Below are 18,140 nucleotides of genomic sequence, written 5' to 3'. Positions count from 1 at the left end.
CCCCAGCACTAAGCTACAGGCCCTCACAGAAAGCCAAGAGTAGGACCCAGGCACTTGTGCCCATCCCCTGCCCCCTTCCTTCAGACCCAAGCAACTAGAAAAAGAGGCTGCCTAGGTTCCTCCCCCCCTTCAGTCTCCTTCTACTCCTTCTATCCCACCCCACCAACTCCAAGACTGTACTTATTTTTTTTCCAGGACTGTACTTATTTTAATGGATAATTTAAAACAGATACCAGAGCTGTGCGTGCATTCATCACGTTGCCAGGACACCAGGTCCCAGATTCTTGTGGTTCCCAGAGGGGCCTGAAAGGGGGAGCACGGCAGGGGCTGGACAGCCAGTGGTGGGTCTCTGTCCTGATTTCAACCAGAAAGGCGGTACAGCGGGGCTGGGACAGCAAACACCCGCAGCCCTCCCGGCTACACTTCTCCCCACATACCTGCCTGGCCAGGTCTTCTTTGTCACTGGATCACCCAGGTCCCCAGGCGTCCCCACCCCAGACTCTGGTGCGTCCATCCTCAGGCCTCACCAAGGACTCCTCTGATCAGCCTTCTACTCCCCTCCCATAATCTGGCCCGGGCCCCACCGGCCACCTCATCCTCTCTAAGAGGTGGCAGGGCCAAGACTCCAGAACCCACATGCGTTCATGCCCTGTCCCTGTGCTTCCCAAGGCTTCTCCGGTGAAGAACCCAGAAAATTCAATTATGTTGCTAACGCCTACAGCTCCAGGATGTCAGGGTTTGTGTAATATGAAAGGGAAGCAGAGCTGGACAGGCCCTCTTTCCTGGGTTCTGGAGCCAGGCCTCAGAGTACAGGGGGGCTGGAGTGGGGTTAAGACAGGGACTCTGAGTATTTATGGAGGGGAACTGTGGAGGGGATGCTTGGGTTCCCGTCTCTATGAGGGTGACGGGGCATTGTGGTGGGCATTGGGGGTGTGTCCAAGTGAGGGACTCTGGATACGGCTTCCCCTCATGCAGCCCTCTCCCCCAGGGCGTGGCACCCGCTCTCAGCTTCCCAGACAAAACAGAGTCCTGTTCTGCTTCTCCCTCTTCTGTTCCCCAAACTAGGAGCAGAGGCGGGGTGGGTTAGCCAGCTAAACGTGAGGGACAGGGCTCATGCTGTTCCTACTGCCTCAGCCCCCCTGGCACCGAGCCCCCCACCCTGCCCCACCCGGTCCCAGACAAGCCTAGCTTCCCTTCCTGGCAGGGAAGCAAAACCACCCTTAACCCTTCCTATCCCAGACCTCCCCATCTTTGTGGAAAAGAGGCAGGAGAAAGGAGGGGGAATCTTACCCCAAATTTTACTCTAGGCTCTTTCCAAAGGGTCCCCCCTCCCTTACCACCACCACTGAAGGCCTCAATCTTAAGTCCAAACTTCACAGTGGGCCTTGATCCTGAATATTCAGTCCTAACTGTGGACTCCCGGTGCCATCAGTCTGCTCTTCCCCCGCTAGGCCACAGATCCCCGGTCCTAGCAGCAGCAGGTGAAAACAGAGAAGGCCAGGTCCAGAGGAGGGAACCTGCTGGGGGTGGGGCTGGCCTTGTAGCCAGCTGGGGGGCAGGCTCCAGTCCTGCCTCTCACTTCAGTGCAACGACAGATCGACAGATGGACAGATGGACAGATCGGCTGCTGAGTTCCCGGGGCCTGCATTCCTCATCTGTACCGTGGGCAGGATGCCTAGAAGAGGCAAGGCTACTGTGCCGGCCCTCAAGGGAGCTGCCCACTGGTGGGGAGATCAAGGGAGAGGCACAGCCAAGCCCAGTGGTTCAAGAGCAGCATAGGACTCTGGACGGGATAATGAATTCCAGAGGGAATCCGGAGGCCCGAGAGTGGGGCATTAATGAGTATTATCAGAATATAGGGGTTGAGTCCAAGGGGCGGTTTGGGCAGTGGAAGTGGCATTTGTCTTGAGGACCAATGACCTTGGAGGAGGGTGCAAGGCATCCCGTGCCTCCCTCCCTCTATGACCCTTCCTTCCAAAAGTGCCGTGAGAGACAGGAGGGACCAAGTCTTGGTCATCTGTGTCCCTAACACCTGGCTCACAGGAGGCGCTCAGTGCTTCTCACCTGAGCAAGTGCACATGGCCCTAATTTTCAGGGGAGTGACTCTGGCCTCCCTTTCGTGGTCTATAAACTAAGGACGCTGCAATGATCAAGTGAAATGCACTTGGGGGCGCCCAGCTGACCCCACGGTCGGTAGACCGTAGCTAGAGCAGGCTCATGAGTTCGAGCCCCACACTGGGTGTAGCGATTACTTAAATAAATAAATATTTAAAACAATATATACAGCGAGACGACGCTCGACAGTGAATAACTTACACTTTTCCACTCAAGTTCATAGCTGCACATTTTCACACACATTCCCAACTTGGTCCACAGAACCACCTCATGGTTGGAGATGATGTCCCTGTTTCACAGGTGAGACTCACTTTCCCGAAACTAGATAATAGTAATAGGCTGAGCTCAGAACTTGGACCAAGCAGCCTGGTCCAAATCCAGGACATGCCTCACTCTCGTAGGCCACTTTGGTGGAGGCCATGGGAGGAACTGGGGTGGCCCAGTGCCTGAGAGGAAGTCTGTGCAAAGGCGCTGAAGTGGGGAAGACTGAGGGGAGTGTGTAGCCTGGTGGGCGGCGGGAGCAGGGCCCCCAGACGCAGAGCTCGGAGTGTGGGACAAGTGGGGCACAGAGGCAGGGGCCTGCTGCGGGGATGGGCCATGAGGGGACCAGGCTGGGGTCAAGGGCAGCAGGGAGGCACTGCGAGGGATAGAGGCAGAGGCCCTGGCCTCACCGGCAGGGAAGCTAGGGGGAGCGGGCTCAGCAGAAGCTGGAAACCAGCAGGGATTCCAGAAGCACACTAACAGTGAGCGGGAGCGGGGATGTGTGGAGCACGGGGCTGTTACGCTGTTACGAGGCGCTCGCTACCTTGTGGAGTCTCCGCAGCAGCTCTGCAAGCGAGCGACTATTAGTAACCCTATTTGACAGCGGAAGAAACCGAAGCCCTGGAAAGTTAAATTCCTCATTTAAGGCAGGGTCTCCGAACTTTGGCACTTTGGGCATTTGGGGCCAGAGATTTCTTTGTTTGGGGGAGGCTCTGTGCACTGTGGGATGTTCCCCAGCGACCCTGGCCTCCATCCACTAAATGCCAGAGGTGCCCCCACGACCAGCTAGGCCAATCAGAAAGGCCAAATCTGGGGCGCCTGGGTGGTTCAGTCGTTAAGCGACTGCCTCAGGCTCAGGGTGTGATCCCGGAGTCCTGGGATCGAGCCCGGCATCAGGCTTCTCCACTGGGAGCCTGCTTCTTCCTCTCCCACTCCCCCTGCTTGTGTTCCCTCTCTTGCTGGCTGTCTCTATCTCTCCGTCAAATAAATAAATAAAATCTTAAAAAAAAAAAAAGCCAAATGTTCCCTGTGAGGCAAAAGCTCCTCCAGTTGAGAACTACTTGACTAAGGTCATGTGGTTAGTAGCAGAACTGGAATTTTATTTTTTTTATTTTTATTTTTTTAAAGATTTTATTTATTTATTCGACAGAGATAGAGACAGCCAGCGAGAGAGGGAACACAAGCAGGGGGAGTGGGAGAGGAAGAAGCAGGCCCATAGCGGAAGAGCCTGATGTGGGGCTCGATCCCACAACGCCAGGATCACGCCCTGAGCCGAAGGCAGACGCTTAACCGCTGTGCCACCCAGGTGCCCCATAGAACTGGAATTTTAACACAGGTTGGCTTCACTCTGAAAGCTAAGATGTTGCCATTAGGCTATCATCTCAGACGGGGAGAGGAGGATTCAAATGGGTCCTGTGCTCCCCCCATGGGGGTGGGAAAGGCTGACTCTTTGGAGGAGGGTCTAGGGAGTGGTGTAGGGTGGGGGAATGATTTGGGGACTCAAGGCCATGGTCTGGGAATCCCTTTATAGTGAGTTCTAGAGGGCAGGTCCCTGTCATTCATCCTTTGCTCACAGGGCCTAGTTCTCAGCAAGTGTTGAACTGCGGAGTCAGTCATGCACAGGTGATCAGCGTGACCTTGAGGAAGGAAGGACCCGCCTGTTCTTTAAGTGGCTGCCACGCACTCGGCTCTGGGCTCGGGCCTGCGTGGAGGAGGTCCCGCTTCCTCTTCAGGTCAGCCTGATGAGGCTCTGAGCCAGAGCCCAGCCATCTTCCCTCACTGCTGCAGCCGGGCCAAAGGGGTGGCGGACAATGGGTAGAGAGCCAACCCCTCACTCTCACACCCAGGCAAGACCTTTCACAACCAAGATCACTATCTTGACCCTCTCAAGCGTCCCTGAGGTGCCCGTAGCAAGCACCCTGATCCCCCACAATACACACGAGGAGACTGAGGTTTGGGCGGGTAACTGCCTTGCTCAAGGCTACACAGCTGACGAGGGACAGGAGCAGGCCCCAAACCCCAGGTCTCTGCCTCCACCTTAACTACGCCCCACTTCTCTTCAGCCCAGACCCCAAGAAGACCAATCCAACAGCAAGATCTAGAGTCGGACCCAGAGCTCCTTCGCAACATTCCAAACCACTCCCCGAGACTCCCAACCCAGACTGGGCCCAGGTAGTCGTCCCACCTGCGAGCCTCAGGCTCCCAGAAACGTCAAAATACACAACACCCAGCGCAGTGCACCTTACTGCCACGCGCACCCCAGACTAGGGCCAGGCAGCCAGAAATCCCGCACTGCCCTTTTCTTCCCTCCGCCCAGCCCCCAGCTCGGGCCCCGCCCGCCCCCACCCCCCACGCACCTGCTGGAGGTGGGGGAGGGCAGGCAGGTGGGAAGGGGCGGGGCCCGGGACGGGGGAGGGGCGGCGAGTGTCCCCGGCACCCTCCCGCCGCGCCCGCGGGTCCCCGCCCCGGCCCCGAGGCGGCGGCCGGACGGCGGGTGCTGACGCAGGCGCTGCGCGTGGGCGGCGGCGCGTGAGGCTGTGTGTGTGTGTGTGTGTGTGTGTGTGTGTGTCTGTGTGTGTGCGCGCGCGAGCGCGTGTGTGCACGTCTGCGCGCGCGCGGTTGCCGGGGCCTCCCCGGCCTCGCGAGCGGGGGTTTCCTCTCCCTGTTGCCAGGGAAACAAACAAGCGCCACAACTCCAGGCCCCGGGCTGGAGACTGTCCCCGAGCCCCAGGCCGCTCACGCTTCCGCGAAGTGAGGCAGAAGAGGGTTCCCTGCCAGCCGCCCCTCCACCCGAGCCGACCGGTCGTGCGTGGGGCCTGGACCTGGGGGCCCGGCGTGGGCTTCGCGGGGCACGGACTGGGGCCGGGACTTGCGGCGCTGCACCCCGGCCGGCCGGGACACTCGGTCTCCCTCCGTGCTCACCCGGTTGCTGTGCGGAGGCCCTATTGTTAAAAGTATGAAAATCTCTCTTTTACGAAGTGTTTCCGGCCCTCTGGCCACCTGGACAGGCTCCCCTCAGCGTCTTGGACGCTCCGCCTTTTTAGCTTCAGGGTGAATCCTGCTAGTCCCAGCGCCCCCAGCCCCTCGGGTGCCCTCGGAAGGCTGGGGGGGGGGGGGCGGGCACTGAACTCCGCCAGGGAGGCTGGTGGTTAATCCGCAGGAGAGCTCCTGATGACTGGGGCTGCAGGGGGGCAGGGGGCTGGGCAGGAGATCCGGGGCTCCGGGGCTCCAGGACGGCCCCTAGGGATTGCGAAGGGCCGGTCCTGGGCCAGCGCTTCATCATTCATTCCCTAGAAGCCAGAACTTCAGAGCCGGGAGGAGTCTTAGGGCATCATGCAGGCCAACCCCTCTTTTCTAGACCTGCCTGGGTCCAACTGCCCCGATTCCCCTGTGGTACTCTCCCTAAGCCAGCCCACGGGCCTGCTCCAGAGCAGTGCACTGGCCTCCATGCCCAGGAAGCAGAGCTCCCAGGGCACGTGGAGAGCCCGCCTCATTTTGACCCTGGACACCGGCAGGGTTCTTCCTCACAGGGACAGGGAATGGGGAAACCACTGGAGGAGAGGTAGGGCAGCAGAGACCTGGCTTCGGGGACCAGGACGCACAGGCTGAGGCCGGAGCAGCTCAGGATGCCCAGGGAGGGGCTGAGGGGGCATCTGTTTCCTCTTGGCCGTGGTTCCCTCAACCCTACCCCCAGAGGTGGTGAAAATGGAACTGGCTTCCTGCAAAGGAGCTTCCTGGGGATGGTGGACGGAGGATGGACGGGTATTCATCAAAACATCCCACATGGCTTCTTCCCTCTCCCCTTGGAGCTTCAGGGAGCTGAGCTGAGGCTTAGGGGCGGGGCCATATTTCCTCTAGAAGCAGAGAGGTGAGGTCCTGGGACTCAGCACCAAGGTGTAGCAGAAGGCAAAGCCAGGCTGGGCTCCCAGAAAGATGTGGTGGGGACCTGTCTAGCTCAGGGGTGGGGTCTCACCCAGGTATCAGGGGTGGAAGACGGACCGGACCGTGGAGGTGAGCACAGAGGGCAGGTGGAAGTAGGGAGAGATCAGAGTGGGTAAAGGGAGGGGGCTGGGGAGGAGGTCTACCGCGAGGGAGGAGGAACCGAGCTTTGAGACAAGGCAGTGAGGGGTCACATCTTGAGTCCAGGCCAGAGGGCTTTGGAGAGGGGAGCTGGACAGAGGAGAGGCCCAGGAATTGAGGAGAGGGGCAGCTGTGTGGGCTGACACAGCGCTCTGGCCCCAGATCCTGGTGGGGCAAATATTTACCCAGCAACAGCGGTTGCTAAGCAAGGAGGAAGGAGGAGGGAGGCCAGTAGCTGGAGGGCCTTTCAGGCTCCTCCCTATCCCTCACAAAAGACAGCTTGGAGAGAGTGAGCCAAACTGCTCCCCTCAGCCCTCCCCAACCCCCCCCCCAGGCTCAGTCAAACCCCTCCATGCATGCATACCTTAGGGTCACCTTTATCAGTCCCCCACCCCAAGCTGGCAATAGGCCGGAGGGCTGGGCTAGGGGGAATTTAATTCCCGGGCTGCCAGACCTTCCCCCACCCTGGGACAACTCTTGGGGCTCAAACCTTGCAAAAGGCCCCCTTCCCAATCTGCTATTCAGTGGGGGCTAGAAAGGGGGATGGTCTAAGGAGTCAGGATTCGGTGAGGGTGGGGATACTGAAAGACAGAGGGAGTCCAGATGTCCAGGGCTGGACACTCGGAGAGGATGAGGAGGTGGAAAGAAGGGGAAGGAGTGCATCTGTCAGAGACCGGGAGGGGGCAGGACAGAAAAGAGGGGTTCTCAGGGGTACTTCCCGCTCAGGCCCCTGGGCAGAGAAAGGGGAGGGACAAAGGAGGGGAGGATATGCTCAAAGGGAGCCAGATGTGGCCCATGTGATGTGGGCTGTTGCTGGCATGGGCGCAGTGGGGGCAGGGTATGCAGCCGTGCCAGGAAGGATGAGTCAGAAGCCTGGAGGGGAGAGGGGAGAGGGACAGCTAGTCCAGGACCCCCAGGAAGCAGATGGGTGCTATCAGGGAGGCTGGGTGGGCTCAGGACCTGCACCAGGCACTGGCTGTGGCTGAGCTTGGGAGTCCGTGTGCAGAAGGGGAATTCTGACATCCCTTCCAGGGCACAGGACAGACACGCTACTAGTAGATTCTCTTTCTTACCCACCTCCTTGGGGTGAGGTCTCTGTTCCGCAGCCTTCTCCCTGGGAGTTGGTGGGTTCTTACCCCAGCCACAGGCCCTCTGGAAAGTGGGGTGCAGAAGCAGCAGGGAAGGGCACAAAGAGGAAGCTGCTGAGGCAGAGAGGTGGTTCCTGGAGCCCAGGCTCCCTGGTGCGGATGTTTGTTCTCAAGGCTCGGCGGGTTGGCCAGCGTGGCTGCAGACCCCATGGGTCCACCCTGAAATGGGGTACATGGAGGGCTTTCACCATGCAATGACAGCAGAGGACAGACCGGAGTTCCCCCCAGAAGGGACTTCTCTGAGCCCCTCCAACAGTGACCGCATGGGCCAGCGGGAGAGGGGGCAGGGGTCCCAGGAAATGAAGCAGACCCGGAGGGCTGGCTGCCGGGTACAGCAGCCACTGAGGGGAGATCTACGACATAGAACTAGGAACCCCTGGATGGCCAGGTCCAAGCTGGCAACCAGAAGGGTGTTGTTTCCCAAAGTCCCATTGGAAAGTTTGAAAAATACACATGGAAATATGACTCACTGCCCCCTCCCCATGGCCCCCCTTTCCTGGTTTCTGTGATTTTTCTCCCAGGAGTTAATTCAAATCATATTCTCCCAGAAACCAAGTTTAATGAGGGAGGGCAAAGAGCAGGCCGAGGAAGCAGAGAGGCTCCGGGAGGGGCCTGGGAACGGAGCGGCCGGGCCAGGCCGGGCGCAGTGACCGTCCACCGAGAAGCCCTGGGGTGGGGTACAATTCAAGTGGAAGGCGGGGATCCGTCTGCAGTCCCACAGCCAAACTGCCCTATGGCCCGGGTGCCCCAGACCCAGAGAGCTTGTCTTCTGGCCTCGCCTTTGGAACCCATTCGCTGGGGCCACAACTCAGGCCAGAGGCTGGGAGGAGGGAGTGCACTGCTCCGCCCTGCGGGCTGGGGAAGATCCGGGCAGGCCTGCCCCGACAGGGTATCTCCTGGCCAGGAATGCCCAGTCTGTCCTGGTAAGGCCAGGGAAACGGAGAGGCAGGCCCTGGGCCCTTGCCTCCAAGCATCCCCACTCCAGGGTCGAGGCCGGGGTTTCCATACCCGCCATCCCCCACTGCTGGTATCAGACAGAGGTCTTCATGTTTCCCTTGGCCAGGGAGCACCCACAGACTGTGGACCCCACCTCTAGAATCTCTCTCCATCCCTGCCTGCACCCTTACCTCTGTGACCCCTTTCTCCTCCCCCAAATCACAGCCATCTTTCCAAACTGTAAACCTCAACATGTTTCCACAAGACTTCGAACCACAGTGTGCCCCACGGTACTGGGGATAAAGTCCAAACTCCATGTCCTGGGTTGTAAAGCCCCTCAGGGCCCCGGGCATCCCATCCTGCCCTGTAGATCCCAGCAATCCCAACCTCTCTGTTACTTCTAGACTAATCTGCCTGAACTTGGCAGTGCTTTGCCCTCTGACCAACTCCTCCTCAACCCCCAGGCTCAGCAGAAAGTGCCACCGAGGCTGGCTAGGCATCCCGCTAAGCCCCCAGCTTCTCTGATCACACACAGGGACGCTCTCTGTGGGTGCCTCTGTCTCGCCCGCATTAGGGCAACCCCGAGAGGGGAGGCTGGGTGGGTCCTGGCACAGCGCCTGAGCATGGAACGGGGGGCGTCTCATGAACCGGTACTCCCCAGGTGCTCAGCCTCTCTGCTTTTTCCACGCACCCAGTCTTCACCACACACCCCGCATGCCTTCCTCCCAAGGAGTCGTGCCCGCACTCTGCCCAGCTGGCCAGGCTGCTCTCCACACCCAGCCCAGGGGTTCCTGTTCGTAGAGCGTAGAGCGCTCTCCCTCTCAGTGTCAGGGCCTGCTCCAGGTTCTCTCCATTCATTGGCTGATTTAACTCCAAGCAGGAGCTAACGAAAGAGGTTGGCCCAAGCACCCGACTCGTCTGATGGCTCAGCCCGATCTCTCCAGGAGCTAATAATTCAGTAGTCACGTGTATAAAGGAGATGGGGTACACGCTAGGCCCTCAATACGTTTATTGCAGAAGGAACAATATAATCGCCCACATTTATAGCAGGCTCTATCTCCAGTGAAACACTATCTCCAGGCAGCCCTGGGAGGCGAACACAGCGGGGTCATTATTCTCACTTTATAGAGGAAGACTCAGTCCAAGTGAGTGGGAGGGACCTGCTTCTGGCAGCGCACAGGTGCTGACCCAGGGCCACGCAGCCATCTGGGTCCTGCGTTGCTGCTGGGCAGGGGGGCTGGGGGTGGAGTGCTTTATCTGAGAGTATTCAGGGGTCAAGGCTGGGAGGGGGGGTAACCTTCCATCCAGTGGTCTCCAGCCTTACTGGGAGTCACAGTCACTCGGGAGAGGGGGCTTTCAAAACTGCCAATGCCCGAGGTCCCAGATTTTTGACTCCGTGCTTGGTCCAGGGTGGGACCCAGGCATTTTTCAGTAAGTACCACGGCCGTCTGTCATTTTACAGATGAAGAAGCTGAGGTCCGGAATGGGGATGTGCTAATAACGGCTAACACCGAGGGCTCGCGGCCCCAGGCCCTGTTCTGAGTAGCACCTGCTACTCAGCTACCCACCTGCTCCTCAGCGTTACCCTTTGAGGGAGTGATGGTTATTATCAGCCCCATTTTATTTGATTTTATTCTATTTTTTAAAAATTCTATTTTGGGGGCGCCTGGGTGGCTCAGTGAAGCGTCTGCCTTCGGCTCAGGTCATGATCCCAGGGTCCTGAGATAGAGCCCGGCATCGGGCTCCGTGCTCAGTGGGGAGTCTGCTTCTCCCTCTCGCTCTGCCGCTCCCCCCGCCCTCCCCCCAACTTGTGTTCTCTCAAATAAATAAAATCTTTTTTAAAAATTTTTAAAAAAAGATTTTATTTTTAAGTACTCTCTACACCCACAGTGGGGCTTGAACTCATGACCCCGAGATCCCGAGCTGCATACTCTACGAGCCAGCCCGGTGCCACATCAACTCCATGCTCAAGGTAAGAAAACAAAGCACAAGGGGTGCCTGGGTGGCACAGCGGTTAAGCGTCTGCCTTCGGCTCAGGGCGTGATCCCGGCATTATGGGATCGAGCCCCACATCAGGCTCCTCCACTATGAGCCTGCTTCTTCCTCTCCCATTCCCCCTGCTTGTGTTCCCTCTCTCGCTGGCTGTCTCTATCTCTGTCGAATAAATAAATAAAATCTTTAAAAAAAAAAAAAGAAAAGAAAACAAAGCACAATGGGTCCAAGGTCACATAGCCAGTGAGTGGTGGAGCTGGCTTCCAAGCCCATACTTCCAACCCCAACCCCCTGGCTGTCCACCCCAAAGTTGCAGAGGACCCAGGGGAGGTCTGGGCCCAGGTCCCACATCTCCTCTGGGCCGAAAAATCAGCCCCTGAGAGTGGGGAAACTGAGGCCTGAGAAGCCACAGTCCAGATGAGAGGCCTCGAGGCTCCTAGCCCTAGGCTCACAGGAGCTTAAGGGGCCAGGCATGGGGCAACTTCCCTAGGGGGCCGCCTGCCTCCCTCCCTTCCCGAAGGGGAGTCCTGACCACTCCCCACCGGGGTGTCACCCTCCCTGTGCGGAGTGATGCAGCCTCCTAATTGCTGATCGCAAGGAGGCAATTAAGTCCAATTAGGGAGGGAGAGCTAATTAGCCCTCAGCTTCCCACAGCCTCTGGGCACCCCCGGGGTCTGCAGCAACCTGCTGCCCCCCCAGCCCCGGGGGGGGGGGAATGGGTGCTCCTACTGAACACAGCAAACATTCGTACTCCTTCCTTGCTCTCCCGAGGGTCAAGGGTCAGCACCTGGCCTGTCCCTCCCTCTGCACTGCAGGGCAGCTCTATCTCCCCGTTCCACAGGACACGCCTGGCCTTCCCTGACAGCCGAGAACATTCATGGCACCCTGTAATTCATAAGGACCTGACTGCCCTTTAGTCCATCCTCCCTGCAACCCCAGCGGTAGGTTAGCCCTGGGGCTCAGAGACGGGAAGTGATTTGCCCGAGATCACACACTCCACATTGACCCCAGACGTTGACACCCCTGACGAACGCGGTCTTTCTGATGATCTCCCCTCCACCGTTCCTGAGGTCACATGGTAGCTAGGCGGGGCACGAGCCGGGCACATTCTCCCCACGTGCTGTACCACACTCAGTTATCCCTGCTAATCTCTCTCCCTCTGTTCATTCATCCACCTGACTCCGTCCTGAGAACCCAGGGCCAAATTCAAGAATATTCTTCCTGGGATCGGAGAATGTAGAATCAGGAGTTAGAGGGTCTAGTTTTCTCTTCCACTAATTCACTCTGTGACCTTGGAAAACTTGCTCTCCTTCTACGGGCTTCGGTTTTCTATGTGCAAGACGAGAGGAGGACTGGATTGGAAGAGTCCCAAGGCCCTTCCCGCCTCTGTCCCTTCCGCTGCAGGGGAAGAGATGGGGAAGGGCTGGGCTTCCCTCTTGCATGCCATCACCAAGGGCCTGGGGGGTTGGAGGGGATACCCCTTTCATACTGAAATTGTGGGGGCCCCATGGCTTATTGAGAATGAAACAGTCCTGCCAGCAGCAGAGAGACGGGAACTCCCAGGGCAGATATGATGCCCTCCCCCCCCACATACACACTCTCTCTCTCTTGCCCCCAGGACCAGGGGACAGGGAATGTGATGGGGGATGCTGGCTGGACCAGACTTGGGGACTGCTTTCTTGGGCTTGGAGGAGAGGGAGGGAGGCTGAAGCCCAGTCTCTGGCCCACATCAGGCCAAGCACCATGCCAGCCTCCCTCCCTGTCTGTGCGGGGCTCACACGGGGCAGGGCAGGCAGGGGGGCCGAGCGAGATGGAGGGCCCCTTCCCATCTCATCCTGGGTCTTAGCCACACCCTAACTTCCTCGCCCTTGTTCTTCTTTTTCTGCTTTCTGGGTCTTCACAAGCACGATTGGAGTCAGACTAATCTGGGTTCCAATCCTGGCTCCGGTACTCATGTCCTGCCATGTTTCCCTGGCCAGGGTGACTGTTTCCTTTTCTATAAACTGGAGTAACAGTAATCCCAGAGGACCTTGTGCAACTGCAGTGAGGAGCAGGGGGCCCGCCCCTTGTCGGGGGCTCAGCTCCCCACTGGGTGTCTAGCAGAGCCCTGGCCTAGGCCTCCACTCTCTCGGGGGAGCGCGTGCTGAGCCCTGAGAAGGAACCACAGGGCATCCGGGCCGCCGCAGCACCCAGTCCTTCCGAAACTTTCCCCTTCCTGTGGTGAATCACTGCTCACAGGCCTGGGGACCCAGGAGTCCCGGGCTTGCCACAAACACTACCGTTGCCATGGAAACCGGGCCTCCCCGTCCTCTCACTGATTGATTTCACCACAGTGTTCCCCACCCCCCATCTCAGCTTCTGACTCACTGATTGAATGGCCTCCCCTTTCACGGCCGCCACAGGATCTGTGCCCAAGAGCCCCTCACCCAGGCCCCTTCCCCCAGCCCGCACTCCCTTCCCGCCAAGTTAGGCTGGGCACTCCTACGGAAACGTCTGTCCCTGCCAGGCGGCCTGAGGACCCGCCCCGCCGGCCCAGCCGGCCCCGCGGGGACTTCTGCCGGGGCAGGGAGGTGGCCAGGGGCCGAGCCCCGCGGGCGCGGGCGCCACCTGCTGGTCTTGCGACTGGTGGGCGGGTCCCTGCCCACGGGGGTTGGGGGGGCTAGTCCCCCCTCCTTCCTCCGCTCCTTCCCCTGTATTCTGCACCTGTGCCCCAGAAGGCTGGGGCCCTCGCAGAACCAGCTGTGACATTGCGGGGAAGCTTGGGGGGCAGCTCAGGATGCCAGGGGGCAGAGAACCAGCACCCCAGCCAGCCTGCCACTCCGGAGCAGGCCTCCCGGAGGAAGGGATGACGAAGGTGAGTCCGAGTATTTATTAAGCACTTGCTGGGCTCGGAGTCCTGTGAGTTTACACGCCTCTTCCCACTGATCACACAACAATCCCAAAGGGTAATTGCGGCTATTATCTTATTTTATAGATGGGGAAGCAGGTTCAGAGAGAGAAGGAATTTGCAGAGGGCCCGCAGGTGGCCGGCGGCTGCACCGCCTGCTGCCCAGGCCGGAGGACCGCCGGCTTCCTCTGGAACAACTGGGCAGAAGTGTGCGACAGAGGAGGGGGCTGCCGGCACTGGAGCAGCTGGCCTGTGACGCTGGAGGGGAGCCGGAAAAGGAGCAGCCAGGGACTAAACAGTTTGGAGAAGAAGGGCGTGGCTGGCAGGGTCAGAGGTCAGAGGTCACGCAAGAGAAAAACAGACTGGACACAGTGCCCGGGTCAGTCCAGAAGCCCGGGGAGAGCAGAGTAGTCTGCTGTTGGGGCTTGCCCTGGAGGGGTGTGCGAGGGCTGCGGGGAGAGCATGAAAGTGCCCCCAGTGAATGGCAAGAAGGGCCCCAGGCAGCCTGGGTGTCCTTGTCCGCACCTTGGGGCTGGACACAAGAGGTGACTGGGGGTGCTGGGGATGCAAGGACAGTGTGGAGCAGCCCGAGTGCCCCCGGGCTCCTGACAGGGGCCCCTGTGCGGGGACACTGGAACTAGAGCATGCTGTGGAGACATCGGGGCCAAGCCAGTGTGCCTCCTGTCGCTCGCCCCTGCTAGCCCACCGTCCACACTGAAATCAGCAGCGGCGAGGGAAGTCACACCTTGGGAACTGGCAGTTGCCACAAACCCGGGCTCTGATAAATATAAACAAGCACATCGCTGTTCTACGCTCTCCTGCCTCCACTTTACAGAAAAAGAAACTGAGGCCCAAAGACAGAGGCTGACTTGTTCAGTATCATAAAGTAATTTCTTCCTTTTACTCACTCAGTCATTCACTCAACAAACCTTTACCATGTGCCTCCCCTGCACGAGGCTTTGGAGACATGTCCCGGCCTGGGGGTTCAGTCTCTGCAGCTTCCAGAACACAGAAGCGGGCTTTGCCTGAGCGCTGTGCTAAGTGCTAACGGAGGGGTAAGTACTGGGCGCCACAGCAGACAGGGTGGTCTGCGTGGTCAGGAAGACGTCCTAGAGGACACGGCCCCCCCGAGCTCAGCTCTGAAGGACAAGTTGGGGAGAGAGGGCTCCAGGCACAGAGAACAGCAGCGGGGCCAGCGGTCAGAGGTCACAGCGTGAGTCAGTGCGTTATTGAGTTCCTGCTGTGCCTGAGCCCCAGACTAGGTACCAGAGAGGAGGATTGGGTGAGAGTCCATGCCAGACAGCACCCCCTTGGAGACCAGCCGAGGGAGGACCGTGAGGGCCCCGGTGAGGGGAGGAGAGGGATGGAGCTGGTTGAGAAGGGGGAGAGGTGAGATGGAAAAGCAGAGGGTCAAGTTGAATATTTGGTGGGGTTGGCGGGCTGGGGGAGTGTGAGTGAGCATGTCCAGCTTCCAAACAGCAGACACGCACCAAGCGCGTCGTGTGTGCCAGGCGCTGGGCCTGCAGCTGGGGAACAGGAGTGGGCTACATCCAGTCCCTCTGCTCAAGGAGCACCCAGTGGACAGGGGAGACAGACGCATAAACAGACGGCTATAATACAGGGTAGTGAACGATACGGCAGATTTCCCAGGGAAACTGACGTTGAGGTTGAGTCCTGCACGATGAACAAGCATTAGGCAGGTAAAGGGTCAGGGAGCCACAGCTGGGTGCGCTTGAAGCCCTGAAGGAAGGCTGGAGTGGAGAAGGGGAGGGAGCACAGAGCCAGGTGGACAGGTGGGCAGGGCCAGAAGGGAAGCGCCTTCTAAACCACACTGAGGAGTTTGGTGTTGAATCTCATGGCAGTGGGGAGCTAATGCAGGGTTTTAAGAAGGGCAGTTTCAGGATCCAGTTCATTTTTAAAATGACCTCTCTGGCCACGATGCGGAATGGAGCTGGGGGGGACGAGGTAGGAGTGGAGGGGGCTGCAGGTTGGAGATGGTGCCAGCTTCCTCAGCGGGTAGCAGCAGGGGTGGGAAGCCGATGGGTTTGGGAAGTGTCCAGAGATGTAGCAGGGAGGTCTGGCTGATGGGCTGGACGGGAGCAAGGTAGGGGAAGGCCGGAATCCTGGCCGACTTGGATTCGGAAGCAGGGAGCTGGGGCAGGAGCAGGTCCGGACTGGCAGACCCAGTCCTCCCAGCCCAGGGCTCCCGTTCCCCCGCGGGGGCTGCTGGAGAAAGGCCTGGAGGACATGGGACAGAGGGAGGGGATGGGGATGGAGGGGGCGGGAGCACCGGGAGTAAGTACCCACCTCACAGCCTTCGACCCAATATCCTGCTGTATTTGTCTTCATAGCGACCACTGCTACCAGGAATTACACGATGACCTTGTCTATTGTCGGTATCCCCTCCCCTACAGAACACGGGCTCCACGGGATTGCCGTCACCTGCCTTGTTCAGTGCTGTGTCTCCAGTGCCTACAACAGTGCCTGACACAGCAAGTGTCCAGCATCTATTAACTGGATAAAAACAATTAACTTCTTGGGTATGTATTACTGTCGTACGCCCCTTCAGACCCAGGTCAGCTGGGATCAAATGTTGGTTTCCTTAGCCCGTCCCTCAAACAGTGTGTCCCAAGGACTCAGGAGGGCAGCAGGACATGAAGCCAGTTTTAAGCAGCTGGAGGGGGCTCAGGATGACCCAGGCAGCTGGTGTGGCTGTGGGCGTGCCCAGCCTCAGCCACCTGGGTTTTCACCTTGAGTCTGAAACAGACTGGTCTTCGTGTGTGGGTGCCCCGCCCTCAAAGGGCAAGGTGGAAGCCCCAGGTGACACCTGAGGAGGCAGGGCTGGGCATGGAGCCCCGGCAGGCAGGGAAGAAACATCTGGGCCCTAGTGTCCAGTCCAGACTGGAGCTGCTGCCAGCAGTCGGCCTGCAGCGCCACCGCGTGGTCAAGGTTCAAAGACGCTGGTCCTCCACCTGCGCCCTGCTCTGGGATCCAGGCAAGCTCCACCTGCCCCACCAGCAGGCCTCCCTGGGCACCTCTGGCACCAATCTCCAGTCGTCCCTCCAGTCCTCTCCCTTTGCGGTAACCTCACTCATCCTTTAGGGACTCCAGTCCACTTCCTCCGGGAAGCCTCACCAAAGTGCTCCAGCTTCGATGACCACTCCCTGCCTCCAGGCACTCACTGGGTGTCACTGTTGTCCCTCTGTGGTCTTAAGCCTACAGTCAGGTAGATCTAGCTCCCAACACCGGAGGGTCCACTTATCAGCTGTGTGACCTGAGCTAGTTACTTAATCTCTCTGAACCGTAGTTCCCTAATGTGAGGCAGAGGTGGCATTTCCAGCCTCACGGAGTTGTGAAGAGGATGAAATGAGATCAAGTCTGTGAAGGCCAAGAAGAGAGCCTGGCAGTCAACAGGCACTCGGGAAATGGCAAGTCCCTTCCCATCCCTCTCTCTGACTTCCTCTTCCCTTTCCTAAAAAAGACCGCATGATGGAACAGAAGGCATAAGACAGTCACAGGACCTGGGTTCTCCTTCTCTGTAAAAGGAGGCCATTAGATAATTGACGAACGTGTTCAAATACTCATTGATTGATTGATTGATTCATTCATTCATTCAACTTCTATTCCGCCGATGACATTCTCTGCAACCAGCACGTGGTTAAGATCCGTTAATTCACCCGCGCCAGGCTGTGTCTTACGCATCAGTACCCCCTGTTGGTATCTAGCTTGGTGCCTGGCATGGAGAGGGGCTGGAAAGTCCCTCCTCTATAACCCAGCAAGGGCATGTTTACGGCCTCTGCCTCCCTGCCCCGAGAGAGCACCCAGCCCAGGCTGGCACCAGGTGCCCCTCCCCCCGCCCTCTCCCCAGCCCGAAACCAGAGCTGGCGCCACTGAGTGAGGAATCTGGGGACCAACTGTCACAGCTCCGGTATCACTCGCCTCCCGGACGCCGGGGTCCAGCCCTGAGTCCCACAGGGGCCCTGTCAGCCAGCTGTCCTGGGGGACCCTGGCTCCACCCCAGCCCCTCTGAGCTGCTCTCCCTAGGGAAATCAGAGAGTGCAGGGGACCCTGTGAGGGGGGTGCTGGAGTGGGCCCAGGGGAAGGGCGGAGGCATCTGTCCAGGTCCAAACCTCAGGCCGGGCTTCAGAGCCCTTGGAGACTGGTCCACAACAGCGGGAGGACCTGCAGGGGCTCCTTACTCCCCCACCTCTGTAGCCCTCAAAATTCCAAAGACCGTTTTGCCCTCACGCCGAATCCTATTTGGTCATATTCTCTGGGTCACACAGGCTAGTTTCTGTGTCTTGCTGAGGACAGAGATCAAATCTGATATTTCTTTTGTGTATCCTACGGAATTTTTCTTAATGCATTCTCATTGATTTAAATTAGTGAATTCATGTGTTCCAGCAACAGAGAGCAAACGGGCTGCACTCTTGGTAGGAAACACAGTGTTTGGATAGCAGGGTGGACTTCCCCTAGGAAGCGGTATTGAGACAAGGAAAGGGAGACCCTATAACACATAGGAGAGGAGGCCCCCCCCCCGCCTCGGACAGATGAAGAGGAGGGGGAGACAGCTAGGATGCCCTCCATTATGGCCCGCCGGCTCTGTGGGGCAGCCTTGGGGGCAGCCTCCGTGTGGCTTCCCTCCCTAGGGGCTCTGAGAATAGGGCCCGGGAGGGGCGGGTGGTACATGTGTGCTCTGTCCTTTGGTACTTGCATACATG

At 58.8% G+C, this 18,140-nt stretch overlaps 1 long non-coding RNA gene across 1 annotated transcript; it reads left to right on the top strand.

Annotated features, from left to right (window-relative positions):
- The first annotated feature begins 13,193 nt into the window (after positions 1-13,193).
- On the top strand, positions 13,194-16,988 carry LOC123783484 (uncharacterized). Its single transcript, XR_006777224.2, has 4 exons — positions 13,194-13,386; positions 13,507-14,474; positions 15,834-15,959; positions 16,727-16,988. It is a non-coding gene; the product is annotated as an uncharacterized LOC123783484 (long non-coding RNA).
- The last annotated feature ends 1,152 nt before the right edge of the window (positions 16,989-18,140 follow it).

This window comes from Ursus americanus, chromosome 2 (assembly GCF_024610735.1).
Source record: "Ursus americanus isolate L20-20 chromosome 2, mUrsAme1.1.p, whole genome shotgun sequence".
NCBI lineage: Eukaryota > Metazoa > Chordata > Mammalia > Carnivora > Ursidae > Ursus > Ursus americanus.
This window is presented reverse-complemented; position numbering and strand designations above follow the sequence as displayed.